The sequence below is a fragment of the Onychomys torridus genome, chromosome 15 (genome assembly GCF_903995425.1).
Source record: "Onychomys torridus chromosome 15, mOncTor1.1, whole genome shotgun sequence".
Taxonomy (NCBI): domain Eukaryota; kingdom Metazoa; phylum Chordata; class Mammalia; order Rodentia; family Cricetidae; genus Onychomys; species Onychomys torridus.
The window spans coordinates 42,872,086-42,887,456 of NC_050457.1; the positions used below are offsets into that span (position 1 = coordinate 42,872,086).

The window sequence follows — 15,371 nt, forward strand, 5'->3', positions numbered from 1 at the left end:
GCTACACAGGGAAACCCTGTCTCGGGGGGGGGAAAAAAAAAAAAAAAACCAAAGGAAAAAACTATTTTTATATTTATTTGTTCACTGTGTATGGGGAGGGTGGGCATGCACACATGCCACTGTGTGCATGTGGAGGCCGGAAGGCAGCAGCATGTGGGCCTCGGGGAGTGAACATGGGTCTTCAGGCTTGGTGGCAAGGGTCCTTACACACTGAACCACTTCACCAGCCCCAAAGTGCAGATTTGTATATTATTGCCGCACTTCCTGGGCTCTTGTAAACCTGTGGTATTCCCAAAGTGATTGGTGTGCTCCTTGGTAATCGTCTGTGGTGTGATTTCTGTACCCATTTCTACACTGATCCAGACAATGAGGGATGTGAGCAGAAATGACATGTCATCGTTTATCTAAACATGCCTGGCCTATCAGAGGGGCTTGAAACATGTTCCTGGAATGCATAGTCAATTGAGTGACTTATTACACTTTTAGTTTGATGCTAAGCACCAAATTTCTTGTCAATTCTAGCTGTGCCAGACTCATTTCCTTGATTTTCTTTCTTAACCATCTAGTGGGTTGACCTTCTGGTGTTGACGTTAGTGTCAATGTTCTCCCTTTTTCCCTTCCCACTCTTTCTTCCCTGCAGCTCTTCCGGTTTCTCCAAGCGGAAGTCATCCCACCTCTGCGGTCTCCCTGATGCTGGATGCTTGCTGCTTCCTCTCCACGGGCTCCACCTGGGGTTTGGGTCGCTGTGCACTTGCTCAGCCTGTCCATTCTCACACGGGTTTCTGTCCAGCTGGCCCTCAGTCTTCGCTCCTTCAAAGTTCTGAGCACCCAGGATCCAGAAAAGGTCCCTAGACGCTGACTGACTTGATTTGAGTGGATGGATGTTTTTAAAGGTGGCATGAGCCACTCCCCCACCCCCCATACCATCCCCAGAAGCTAGGAAAATAGATATTTCTCTCATAAGAATATTTTATTATCTGAAAAATTAAATACTATTAACAACTATTTTATGAGAAAAACATTTTTAAAAGGTAAAATGAATTTTAAAACAACCAAATATTTTTTAAAGGCTTTTTATGCCTTTCTCTGAAACAAGGGCAAGTTTGCTAGCAGTGCCCCGGGGCAGCTCATGTCTGGTGGAAACTTTTTGAAACACTGTGGGTTTGAGGACATGTCCCTCTGCTCTCCTATGGCAGGCTTTGGTTCCCTGGGAAGCACACCACATGCGGGGAGACATTCCTAAGGGGGCATTTGAATCGGGAGCATCAGAATGTTTGCAAACTAGCATTTGTGCCAGCCCCTAAACAATGACAACAAGCTGTGTGTGGAAGGCTGCCGAGGCTGACAGGATTGCACTAGATGTGGAAAAGTCTCAGTTCTTCCTGGGTTTTATTTTTAGGATGTGCTATGTTAGTCTCTTCCAGCAGATTTAACTTTATTTTTAAAGCACACAAAAAAATAATCTCCACTCTGTTTTTAAGACCTTTTTTGCATGTCTTGGCTTCTCCAAACAACTCTGCAAATATACACACCCATGCACTTGCCTGGGCCCTTCTCTCTGCTCCTTGGCTTCTCCAAGTTTATACTACCCTGATGGAGCCAAAGGCAACACAGTTCGGCAGTAAATTAAATCCCACCTCTCAGGCACTAGCAGCTCAGTATCTGCCTAGGATCCCAAGGAATCCCCAGTCTCTTTCCCCCAAAGGCCAAAGACTTACAATTAAATACCTAGTCTGAAAGAATGGTCTGGGATCTGCTTTAATTATGCAAATTATTCCTAAAGATTTTGTGCTAGGTGCCGTTACAAATCCAGTTTCCCTAACTGAAACACACTTGCTTTTTTAACATGGCCTTTAAACCTCTCTTCTCTCTCTCTCTCTCTCTCTCTCTCTCTCTCTCTCTCTCTCTCTCTCTCTCACCACCACTGAGGCCAATTTGTGTTGAGCAAATACTCTTGGGTGTGGGGTGTGGCTGACCTAGTAGGTAGGGGCTATCCTCTTAAAGGACACTAGCTGAGTCTTCCTTTCCCAGCAGCTATCAAATGCCAATTGCTCTCCAGCAAGGGGTGGGTCTTTGTACCCACCTCCCCACTTCCTTGCTGGGATTTCGTCTTGTCTTGTGCATGCCGTCACAACCACTGTGAGTTCCACAATTGCCCTGCTGGGTCCAGGAAACACTGTTCCATCACCTCTGGCTCTTATAATCTTTTTATAACCTCTTCCACAAAGTTCCCTGAACCTCAGAGGGAGAGATGTGATATAGACACCACTTTTAGAAGTGAGCAGTCTACAGTCTCTTATTCTCTGCATGGAACCCAGTGGGGCTCATCTACTGCAAGAAGGAGCTTCTGTGATAAGAGTTGAAGGTTACACTAATTAATGGGTATAGCAATAGATTGTTATTGTTTAGTACTGTGTTCATTTAGCAGAATAATAACATTGACTTTTCCTCCCAGGACCTATGCGCTATCTAGCCACAGATTCTTGGCCCTGATAACAGCGCCAGGTATGGGTTCAATCTCATGGCATGGGCCTTAAATCCCATCAGAGAGTCTTCAGTTACTCCCAGAATATTCACGCTGCTATTGCACTAATGGGCATATCTAGCCAGGACAGTTGTTATTGTAGCTCATAACGTTTGCGGTTGGGTAAGACTGGGCTACTGTGAATCAAGCAGCAATGAACATGGAGGAGCAAATGTCTCTGTCATAGGATGTAGAGTCCAAGAATGAAGCAATTGAATCTTATGGTAGATCTGTTTCTAGTTCTTTGAGGAACCTCCACACTGATTTCCATAGTGGCTGTACCAGTTTGCACTCCCACAGGCAGTGAATAAATATTCTCATTTCCCCACATCTACACCAGCATTTGTTAGTGTTTATTTTATTGATCTTAACTAGCCTTTCTGATTGGGGAAAAGGTGAAATCTCAAAGTGTTTTTAATTTGCATTTCCCTGATGACTTAGGAAGCTAGCAATGGTTTTTTTTTGTTTGTTTGTTTGTTTGTTTGTTTTGTTTTTCGAGACAGGATTTCTCTGTGTAGCTTTGGAGCCTGTCCTGGAACTTGCTCTGTAGACCAGGCTGGCCTCGAACTCACAGAGATCCACCTGGCTCTGCCTCCCAAGTGCTGGGATTAAAGGTGTGCACCACCACTACCCGGTTGCATTTTTTTTTTTTTTTAATGTTAACATTTAAAAGAAAACGTTTCTCAGCCATTTTTAGTTTATCTTTTGAGAAGTCTGTTTATTTTCATGACTTATTTGTAATTGGATTGTTTACTTCATGTTCAGTTGTTTTTTTTGTTTTTTTAATTCTTTATATATTCTAGATACTAGCCCTCTGTCAGATGTTTAGCTGACAAAGATTTTTTTCCCATTCTGTAAGCTACCTCTTTACTTGAATGAGGTATCCTTTGCTATACAGAAGCTTTCTAGGATAATGTGGTCCTGTTTGTCAATTATTGGTCTTAATGCCTGTGCTGTTGGGCTCAAAATGTAAATTCAAGTGTATTCCCTGCTGTGGATGTCTTTCTGTATGCTGTGAATGTGTGTTGCTATGATTGGTTAATAAAGAAGCTGCTCTGGCCTATGGCAAGTCAGGATATAGACAGGCAGGAAATCCAAGAGACAGGAAGGAGAAAGGAGAGTGGGAGGGGACGCCAGCCCGATGCCCAGAGACAAGATGCCAGCAGACCAGTAAAGCCATGGAATATGAGGCAAAACATAGATTAATAGCAATGGGTTAATTTAAGATATCAGAGCTAGCTAGCAAGAGGCCTGCCATAGGCCATACAGTTTGTAAGTAATATTAAGCCTCTGAATGATTATTTTATAAAAGGCTGTGGGACCGCAGGGCTGGGTGGAAGCGGAGAAAACTTTTGACTACAATTCCCTGCTTCTTCCTCTGTTAGATTCAGGATATCAGCTTTTACAGTGAGGTTCTTGATCCATTTGCCGTTGAGTCTTGTGCAGGGTGAGAGACAAGGGCCTCGTTTCAATCTTCTACACACAGCTATTCAGTTTGACCAGCATGATTTGTTGGAGGTGATATCTTTTCTCCAGTGTGTATTTTTGACATCTGTCAAAAATCAGGTATCAGGGCTGAAGAGATGGCTCAGTGGTTAAGAGCACTGGCTGCTCTTCCAGAGGACCTAGGTTCAATTCCCAGCACCCACATGGCAGCTCATAACTGTCTGTAACTCCAGTTCTAGGGGACCCGACACCCTCACACAGACATACATGTAGGCAAAATACCAATGCATATAAAATAAAAATAAATAAATTAGTTTTTAAAATCGGGTATCAATAGGCTCTTAGACTTATATCCAGGTCTTCAATTCTATTCCATCAATCAATGTGTCTGTTTTTTATTACCAGAGCTTTTTAGTATAACTTAAACTCAGGAACAGTGATTTCTCTAGCAGTTCTTTTATTGTTCAGAATTATTTGAGCATCTTGGGTATTCTGTGTTTCCAAAGGAACTGTGAGACCATGTTTTTCATTTCTGTGAAGATTTGCATTGAAATTTGGCATTGTAGCAAATTTATACAGTTTTTAGCAGGGTGGCTATTTTTATAATATTAATCCCAGCAACTCATGAGCATGGAAGGTCTCTCCATCTTCTAGTGTCATCTTCTATTTCTTTCTTCTCTGAAAGACTATACCAGTCTTTTACTTCCCTGGCTAGATTTATTCCAAAAACTTTGAGGCTGTTGTGAACAGGATTGTTTCCCTGATTTCTTTCTCAGTGTGTTTGTGGCTGTATGTAAGAAGGCTACTAATTTTTGTGTATTAATTTTGTATGCTGCTACTTGTTGAATGTGTTTATCAAATGTAGGATTTTTTCTGGCAGAGTCTTTAAGATCTTTTAATAAAGCTTGGTTCTTTGAAAAGATTAACAAAACTGATGAGTTTTTAGTTAAATTAACCAAAAGAAAGAGAGAGAACCCAAATTAATAAAATCTGAAATGAAGAGGGAAACATTATAACAGACACTGGGGAAATTGAGAGAATTGTATTCCATCAAGGAACTGGACAGATGGCTCAGCTGGTAAGAGCACTGGCTGCTCTTCCAGAGGGCCTGGGTTCAGATCCCAGCACCCACATGGCAGCTCACAAATGCCCATAACTCCAATCTTAGGGGATTTGACACCCATAGTCACTGCACATATGTGTGGTGTACAGACATACATACAGGCAAAAACAAACAGACACATAAAAATAATCAATACAGGATGGGCGGTGGTGGTGCATGCCTTTAATCCCAGCACTTGGGAGGCAGAGGCAGGCGGATCTCTGTGAGTTCGAGGCCAGCCTGGGCTACCAAGTGAGTTCCAGGAAAAAATGCAAAGCTACACAGAGAAACCCTGTCTCGAAAACAAACAAACAAATAAATAAATAAATACATACATACATAAATACATAAAAACATAAAAACATAAAATTTTAAAACCTATATTTAACTGAACTGGAAAACTGAAAGAGACGATGAGTTTCTAGTTATGTATGGCCTACCAAAATGAAATAAAGATGAAGAAAATAATTTAAACAGATTCATAACAACCACTGAGATAGAAGCAGTAATTTAAAATCCCCAACTAAAAAAAGCCTAGGACCAGATGGATAAAGCACAGAATTCTACCAGACCGTAAAAACAAAACAAAAAACAAAAAAAACTTTAGCATCAATACTCCTCAAATATGCCTTAAAACAGAAGAGGAAGGAACATTTCCAAAGTATTTTTATGAAGCCAGCATTACTCTGCTACAGAAAACAGACAAAGCTCCAACACCAACAACAAAATACAAAACAAAAATTAACATACATAATGGCATGCATGCCGAAATCCCCAATAAAATGCTTGCAAACCAAATTCAAGAGCACATCAAAAAGATTACCTACCATGACCAAGTCAGTTTCATCCCAGAGTTGCAGAGATGGTTCAATGTATGTAAATTAATAATTGTAATCCACCAGATACAGAACCACATCACCATCTTGTCAGATGCAAAAAAAGAAAAAAGAAAGGAAGGGAGGGAGGGAGGGAGGGAGGGAGGGAGAGAGAGAGAGAGAGAGAGAGAGAGAGAGAGAGAGAGAGAGAAAAGGCCTCTTGACACAATTCAACATCCATCCCTTCACGATATAAGTCGTGTAGAGACCAAACATGTGAAGACATAGCTCAGTGTAATAAAGGCAGTTTTCAAGAGGCCAACATCATGCTAAATGTAGAGAAACCCAAAGCATTTCCACTAACATTAGGAACAAGACAAGGATTCCTCTCTCCATTTCTGTTCAGCATAGTGCTTGAAGTCTTAGCTGGATCGAGAAGACAGGTGAAGGGAATCAAGGGGTACAAACAGCAAAGAAAGACATCAAGCCACCCTTATTGGCACGTAGACATGATGACAGGCCGTACAAACTATTCAGAACTCTCAGGAGAAGTGCTTTTGTGTTATTTTCTTCCCACTGCTTACTTGATGTTAACTGCTAAGTTATCTGTCTGCCCATTGAACACATTAGCATACAAATTATGTTCAGCCTGTATAAAACTAGCCTTCTGCTTCATATCTTCGGTACATCCGGGCATCTAATGAAAGAAGGACATAGCAGGTGCCAGGTGAATACCAGTAAAAACTAATAAAAAATAAAGACTAACATATGAGGTTTTCTAGAAAGGAATATATATTACTAGTTTCTTTGGACAGTTACTTAGATGTAGTTATTCTTTTAGCTAGGATTAAGCCAGTATTTTATTCATTATAACATGAAGGATACTGAAATCTACTTTTATTAACTAGCCCTTGGCTCTCTGGAGATTGCAGCTCTGATCTTTAGACCAAATAAGCCATTAGGTCACTGAACACAACCAAAGAACTCAGAATCTGTAGTAATGTCTTTTTTTAATTTTGCCCAGGCTGACCTTGAACTCCTGGGTTCAAGATGTCTTATACGCTAGCCTCCCGAGTAGCTAAAACCATAGACAACTGTCACTGCCACAGCTAAAAGAAATCTTTGTTTCTTCCTTGTCAGTCTTTCTTCCCTCACAGCTGGATTTGGGGTTGTGTGTGTGTGTGTGTGTACAAATTCAAAGCCTTATGGAAGCCAGGCAGACACTCTACTCCACTGAGCGCATCCCTTGCCCTAGCCCATGTTCTTCACGCTGACATTCCTTCCTCAGCACTGAGGAAATGTCTTCCCACAGCAGAAAGCAAATGGCAATTTGCTAAACTGAACTAAAGGTGCTTTATGATCCCCTCACATTTTTCTCTTTCTGAAGTATTCTTTTTTGTTTTGTTTTGTTTTGTTTTTTTGTTTTTTCAAGACAGAGTTTCTCTGTGCAACAGCCCTGGCTGTCCTGGAACTTGCTGTGTAGACCAGGCTGGCCTCAAACTCACAGAGGTCCACCTGCCTCTGTCTCCTGAATGCTGGGACTAAAGGCATGCGCCACCACTGGCCGGTTTCTCTGAAGTATTCTTAATTTCTGTACATAAAAATTAATCTGAGGGTCCAGGCAGACTAGCTGAATAATGGTTTCTTATAACCCAAGCATGTGCCTGGACTTTTAGAAGTTGAAACCAGAAGAATTTAATCTGTTTACTTTGTATTTGAGTAGACAGATCTTAAAAAAAAAAAATCTTCAGGAAGAAGAAAGAGGAAGAGGAAGAAGATGGAGAAGAAGAAAAGAAAGAGGAGAAGAAGGAGGAGGAGAAGAAGAGGAGGAGGAGGAGAAGAGGAGGAGGAGGAGGAGGAGGAGGAGGAGGAGGAGGAGGAGGAGAAGAAGAAGAAGAAGAAGAAGAAGAAGAAGAAGAAGAAGGAGAAGAAGGAGAAGAAGGAGAAGAAGGAGAAGAAGAAGAAGAAGAAGTCACCAACAGAATGTGGAGAGGTAACTCAGAATTAAGAATACTGGCTGCTCTTGTGAGGACCTGGATTTGATTCTCAGTACCCACATAGCGACTGTGAACATCTGTGACCCCATTTCCAGGGGATTGACACCCTCTTCTGACCTCCACATCCTCCAGGCATGAACATAGTACAGAAAACACATTCAGGAAAGCACTCATACACAAATGTTTTTTTCTCAAGTTTTCTTTTGTTTGTTTGTTTGTTTCTGAGACAGGGTTTCTCTGTGTAACACTGGCTGTCCTGGAACTCACTCTGTAGACCAGACTAGACTCTGCCTCCACCTGAAATTAAAGGCTGAGATTAAAGGTGTGGCCACTATTGCTCAGCTTTTAAAAAAAAAAAAAAATGAGGGTTGGGGATTTAGCTCAGTGGTAGAGTGCTTGCCTTGCAAGTGCAAGGTCCTGGGTTTGATCCTCAGTTTAAAAAAAAAAAAAATTAAGCCACTAAAACACGTGCTTCATAAAAGGAGGCAGTAAACTAAGAATGGAAAAAATGAGAGAACAAGGAATCTCTCAGAACACAAACATGCATGGCAACTGGTAAGGAACTTGGGATTGGAGAACAGATAGCCCCGTGTTTTGAGACTGAGAGGGGGTCGGGAAAGGACCATTGCTTTCCAGATGCATTTGAATGTGAGGAACCTACTAAGAATAGGTGTCTTCACAGCCATTAGAATATTTGGCGAGAAGTAGCAATAAGTTCCTAAACATTAAGGCAACAACAACAACAACAAAAAAAATGCTTTCTTCAAAACTCAGCTAAAACAGAGGGAGGAAAGGGCTGAGAGAAATGCAATCATGGTTTCCAACTTGGATGGGCAGTGCACAGTTGGTGCACAGTCATAACAGCGGAGGCTCAGTGTGGACTTAACTGTGATATGATTTGTTGGAGATGTTGAAGGACAGAATTCTCCACTATGGTCCAGGCAAGACCTTTGCTCCCTGCAGCTAGTCCTGCACAGTGTTGTAGAACATGACTTTAGCCCCTAACTCTTTCTCCCCATAAAATCCAGGTAACCCAAACAATGGCTGATAACCTTTGCAAATAATTCCTCTGTTTTCTTTTTTAGAGTATTTTTGTTTTGTTTTGTTTTGGTTTTGTTTGTTTGTTTGTTTGTTTTTGCTTTTTTTGAGACAGGGTTTCTCTGTAGCTTTGCACCTTTCCTGGAACTTGCTTTGTAGACCAGGCTGGCCTCGAACTCACAGAGATCCACCTGCCTCTGCCTCCCGAGTGCTGAAATTACAGGCATGTGCTACCACTGCCCGGATAGAGTATTTTTTAAAAGATTTATTTATTTATTATGTATACAGTGTTTTTCCAGTGGTCAGGCCAGAAGAGGGCACCAGATCTCGTTACAAATGGTTGTGAGCCACCATGTGGTTGCTGGGAATTGAACTCAGGGCCTCTGAAAAAACAGGCAGTACTCTTATCCCCTGAGCCATCTCTCCAACCCTGAAGACAATTCCTCTGTTTTCTCCCCCCCCCCTTTTTAAATTATATTTTGTGTTTTAATTTTACACATCAGCCATGGGTTCCCCTGTCCTCCCCCTCCCGCCCCCAGCCCCACCTTCCCCCCATCCCCTCCCCTCCATTCCCATCTCCTCCAGGGCCAAGACTCCCCTGGGTATTCATTTAAACTTGGTGGATTCAGTACAGGCAGGTCCAGTCTCCTCCTCCCAGGCTGAGCATAGTGTCCCTGTGTAAGCCCAAGGTTCCAAACAGCCAGCTCATGCACTAAGGACAGGTCCTGGTCCCACAGCCTGGATGCCTCCCAAATAGTCCAAGCCACTCAACTGTCTCACTTATCCAGAGGGCCTGATCCAGCTGGGGGCTCCACAGCATTTGGTTCACAATTCATGTGCTTCCATTCGTCTGGCCTTTCGTCCCTGTGCTTTTTCCAATCCTGGGCTCAACAATTCACGCTCCCACAGTCCCACCTCCTTCTCGACAACTGGACACACAGAGCTCCACCTGGGGCCTGGCTGAGGATCTCTGCATCCACTTCGATCAGTCACTGGATGAGAGTTCCAGCCCGACCGTCAGGGTGTTTGGCCATCTGATCACCAGACTAGGTCAGATCAGGCTTTCTCTCGACCACTGCCAGCAGTCTACAGAAATTCCTCTGTTTTCTAAAAGCTATTCTTGAACTATATCTGAAGGTACAGTTTCAGGTACTTTGGCTAATGTCCTATAACAACATTTAGCTGACTTTCACCAGACTAGATACTGATAGAAGCTTTCATGCTGAGAGAGGAGAGTGGGGCAGGAGTGGGGGGAGAGCACATGCCAGAGAGTATATGTGGAGGTCAGGGGCCAGCCAAAGGAGATGGTTCTAGCTTTCCATCTTGTTTGAGGCGGGTATCTTGTTTTGCCATTGTGCTGTGTGTTGCAGACCCTAGAGCTTTCTGGGAATTCCCCAGTGTCTGCCTTCCACATCCTTCCATGGGGTTATAAACACATGCACCACCAGTTCTGGCTTTATGCAGCTTCTGGGGATTGGAACTCAAGTCTTCAGGCTGTCATCAGATAAAGGTTTTACTAATGAGGATGTAGTTGAGTTTCATCTACAGAATATATCGCAAAAAAATGGAGGAAGTGAGTTGGAAGGTGTACAGCAAGAGGATTAAATCCTTACCCATAATAAGAGTAACTCAGTAGACTATGTCAAAAACTGTTAAATCAAAACCAAGCAACACAAGAGGATATAGGAAGGTAAGTGACCAAACTGCTAAAAACTACAGTGATTATATTTGGGGAGTATAAATGTTATTATTACAATCTTTTAATGTGGTTTAAATGATTAAAATTAAATGAACATATTATTTTGATGACAAATTCAACATTATTTCGAAAGTTAAAAAAAGAATTTGCAATCACATAATGAAAGTGTGTCTATAAATTCTCTCAACAAAATGATTCTAGCTAATAATAAGTAGAAAGTTTCCTGGTGTCTAAAGATTGGTCTAGTGGGCATCTAGCTCAACAGACCCAGAGGAGAGAAAGCTGCAGCCTTGAACATCACTGTAACAGGGAGCAAAATGAACTACCCTTCCCCGGGCACTCTAGATCCCCAGGGATTCTCTGAGCAAGTCACAGGACTTCTTTCTGCTAAAGAGGGTACCTAGCCCTTGTTTAGAAAGTGCCAGCAGAAGCAGCTGGAGACATGGCACAGTGGTTAAGAGCACAGACTGCCCTTCCAGAGGATCCAAGTTCAGTTCCTATACCCACATCAGGAGGCTCACAGCAGCAGCTCTAGGGCAACAGGAGGCTCACAGCAGCAGCTCTAGGGCAACTGACCCCTTTGGGCACCTGCACTCACATGCACACACACTCGACCCAAACAAACACGGAAGTAAAAATAAAATAAGTCTTTTCTTTTTAGTGTCGATGCTCTAGTCCAGAACGAAGAGCAGAATGCTTTTTGGATTCTGGTTCTGCAGCATGGCTTTCCTTGTGTGTGTCCCTCCTTATCCTCAATGTTCTCTTCCACTCACTTTGTCCTGATCTGCTTTCTCCTCACGTAAGGCTTTCCTTACAGATTTTCTCTTTCCCCTGCCCTGAACTCCTCCACCACCCGCTCCGTCTCCCTCTCACCCTAATTTCCTTTAAGTCTTGACTGATACCCATCTTCATAAGCCTGCTAAGTGACTTACATTTTTGTTTCATTATCCCAGGTGGCTAGCTGAAATCACTTGTCTTTTGACGGCAACTTGCCCCTTCCCCCCCCTACCCCGTACAACTGGTCGATATTCCGTATTGCAGTGGCTGAGCTAAGGTTGAAGCTATTCAAGGCAATTTAAGAACTAAACTGGACTTCATTTCAGCTGTTGACTGAATGTGTTCTTCTGAGATTTATAACCAATTCTAGAAAATCAGACAATTCATGAAGGTTCTTTAACCCTAGAGAAGTACAGGTTGAAGCTGAATTTAAGTTATATATATATACTTTGGGGCCATTGAGACAGGGTTTCTCTGTGTAGCTTTGCACCTTTCCTGGAACTCACTCTGTAGCCTTTGCTGGCCTCAAGCTCACAGAGATCCGCCTGCCACTGCCTCCCCAGGGCTGAGATTGAAGGCCTTCACCACAACCACCCGGCTTTAAATCTATATTTTAAGGTCCCCCAAATGGCACTCTGTATGTGGCTGGAAGCATGACTTTACTCAGACATACTCTTTGTATTTCCCCTTTTAATACCGTAAGTCTAGACGCTTTCAAAATTTCCATCCATGCCGGGCAGTGGTGGCACACGCCTGTCATCCCAACACTCGGGAGGCAGAGGCAGATGGATCTCTGTGAGTTTGAGGCCAGCCTGGTCTACAGAGCTAGTCCAGGACAGGCTCCAAAGCTACAGAGAAACCCTGCCTCAAAAAACAAACAAAACAAAACAAAATTCCATTCATATGCTACCAATGTGTGAGATGGGTGCCTAGAAATCAAAGAAATCATAGCTGTTGAAGAATTATATCTTGAAAGGCACTGACATTTGCTGATGAAAGTGTTAAGTGAGGTACCACTGAATGTCCCAAATTAATCTTTCTAAACTAAAACCCTAAGGCTAAATGAGGTGGTAGAGTTCTATAACCTATTTGTAATCATGGCTGGGAAATTTAGGTTCATACAAACCTGTCTTTATTTTAAATGCAGCTTAAGTAAGGAACAGCACACACTTCAGCCCAAAGCCCCAGCCACATTTCTCCCTAACAGAAAAAGGCCTTTCTTGAAAGTTTTTCCAGGCTTACCACTTAATAGTGGTCAGTCCAAAAATAAATGCACGAGAGCTTTACTAAGCACATTCGACAGCCCACCAAACACCAATCTGTGGAGGGCAGGGCTCCGCTTTCCCCCCAGGAGCCAATGCCAGGCCCCCCACCTACATTCTCCGGCTACTAATTAGAAAGCTAATTAGAATTCCAAATTTAACTGCTAAATACCAAGGGCAGTCTGAACCCAGGCCAGGATTCCTTGAACATCAAACAGCTCCTGTCTTCTGTTAGTGTGGGAAGAGAACCGGACCCTCGGGAGCGATGGCCATTTGACTTGCTGGAGGGCAGTGTTTACTCTTACTGTCTGAGAGGGAAAGGTCTGAAGCACAAACTGAAATTTGAAGGGGAAAAAACAAAAACAAAAAAACACTTACACCCCACAAAAACATGGCGTCCAGTTTAACTACTCCAAGGAAAAGAAACATATCTTTTTATGAATTCGGTTATTGCCGTGGCGACCGGAGGGGACGTGTTCCCTTTAGGAACAGTTCCTGGTTCCAGCCAGGCAGCCTCTCTAGAAGTGCAGGGCGCCTTCTTTAGTTACCATGGCAACCAAAATGAGAAGGGCTTTTGCAACACTAACAGAAACCATCTCCTGAAGTGCTTCTGTGAATCACACTGAGGATGCAAACTGTGTATACGGATTTTCAAACATTTTTTTTTTATTCCTTTTACGACAAACAAATAACCGGTTTTACATTCCCGTTTGAAATCGTATCTTGGAACGCATTTTTTGTTCGTCTGGTTTTGTTTGTTTCCTTTGGATGCCCCAGGCCCCATAGTGCAAATGCAATTTGTTTAATCTCCAAACTTGTCTGAATTACACGATGAACATTTAGAATGTGATTCATTCGTCCTTATTTTGAGATGGGGTGGGGGAGGGTGGGTGTAGCATAGAGCCCTCTTGTCTACACTCCGGAGTGGGGGAACCTGGAAAAGGGAGGAGAGTAAGGGTGAGGAAGAGGGAAGAGAGGAGGAAGAGGAGAGGAAAAGGGGGGAAAAATCGATCTCTTGGCTTCTCCATCGGACTCTGTTGAGATCCCTTCCCGACTGGACTTTCAAGTCCTCTACCTCCATTGTGACAATCTATCCTGGAGAGATACCCGGGAAGAGCAATGAAGTTTGTTGGATCTTCCCACAACACCATTCTCTAGGGGAGGATTCCGGTGCGTGGTGTCCTTGAGGATTCGTGCCACCCCCTTCCCCGGGGCACACCGGTGAGAAGTTGGGTCCACGGCTAACCCAGGTCACACAGGTGCTCAGCCCTAGTCACAAACTTCCAGATGCGGGCTGGCGCCTGCGGGCTGGCGCCTGCGGGCCAGAGAACCGGCGTGCGCACGGGAGGCGCTCGGCTGCCCTCTGGCTCACGTGTGGGCACGCACACAGACACGGGTGACCGCACCGTACCCACAGAGGGGTGCACGCCAGCGCCCAGACCCTGGTGCCAATGTCCCCATCTTCAGCTTTGCTGATTGACCCGGAGGACGTCCCCAGGAGCGCTTAACCTTCTCCCTAACCCCACTTCACCGCCACCGCGGATCAGAACTCGTGTCTCCCTTTCTCCCTTGCGGTCCTGGAGAAGTGCCTCTTTCTAACCACGCACATCTGCAGCCTGGGGGCTGGCCAGGCTCGCCTGACCCCAGCGCTGGCTCCGAGCCCCACGCTTACCTCAGTCGGGAGGCCGCCTAGGGAGCTCGCTGTGCCGGCCGGGCTAGGCGCGCAGAGTGGCAGACGCTGGAGCAGGCTCCTTCCTGGGTGTCCCCGGGCGCAGACGTCTGGGTCTCTCCTAAGGCTCTGCGAGCTGTGATGAGCAGCAGATCTGACCCCCAGGGCCGTGGCAAAGCCCGCTGCCTGTGGGTTCCAGGCTCCGCCACCAGAGTCCAGTGCTCCTCGGCGTCCAGAACAGGACCAATCCCGAGCCGAGGGCTGGCTCTGGGGAGCCGGGAAAGGAGACTGGATGGCCACCGCCGTGCGTCGCGGGCCTGGACCTGCCAGGCTGGTTTCTATGGCAGCCAGGAGGGAGGAGCGGAAGGATGGGGAGTGTGTAGTTGTGTGGCGGCGGGGCGTAGGACGGGGGGGGGGGGGGGGGGGAAGACACCCACTGCAGACTTTCCGGGAGGGGGTTCGGGCCTGGTGCACAGTGGATCCCTCCTAGAGCGAGGGATGGGAAGCGGAGACACAGCAGAAAGCGAGTCAACGGAAACACCTTGCCGAAACAGCTCCTGCGCGCTCTCGACCCAGCCTTCCCATTCCTTGCCTCTAAATGACTCGTGACACAGTCCTGTAATCCTTCCAACAGAGCAGGGGCTTCCAGCAAAGCACCGCACGACAGACAGCTCCTCCGGGTGAGTCTGGCAGGGCTTAAGCTCTGCAGAAAGAAGCGCTCCTGTCACCCTCTGCCTGGATCCCTTGTACACGGCAGGCCTAATTCTCTTGGTGCAGCTTCGTCCTGGCCCCCCCTGTCGCCTGTCTACTCCCAGCTGTGATACGCTAGTTGCTGGTGGGTGTCAAATACTATTTCTCTAGTTTATAAACAAGGACGCCAAGTGACTGGATTGAGTGCAGAGCTGGGAATTTGACTCGGGGGCCACAGAACGTAGACGATAACTCCTGGAGTTAAAATGCTTGATTTAATAGAGGAGGAAACCGAGTTCAGAAAAAATCAGTCAGCTTAGCAAGAGTCTCACACACGGTTTAATGGCCAAGC

At 44.8% G+C, this 15,371-nt stretch overlaps 1 protein-coding gene across 1 annotated transcript in view; it reads right to left on the reverse strand.

Moving 5' to 3' along the window:
- The window catches only part of Nim1k (NIM1 serine/threonine protein kinase), a 50,754-nt gene extending 36,030 nt beyond the window's left edge, over positions 1–14,724 (reverse strand). Inside the window, exon 1 of the mRNA XM_036207328.1 lies at positions 14,333–14,724. The gene's annotated coding sequence lies outside the window, so the exon portion shown is untranslated. The remainder of the gene's footprint in view (positions 1–14,332) is intronic.
- Between the last annotated feature and the right edge of the window lie 647 nt (positions 14,725–15,371).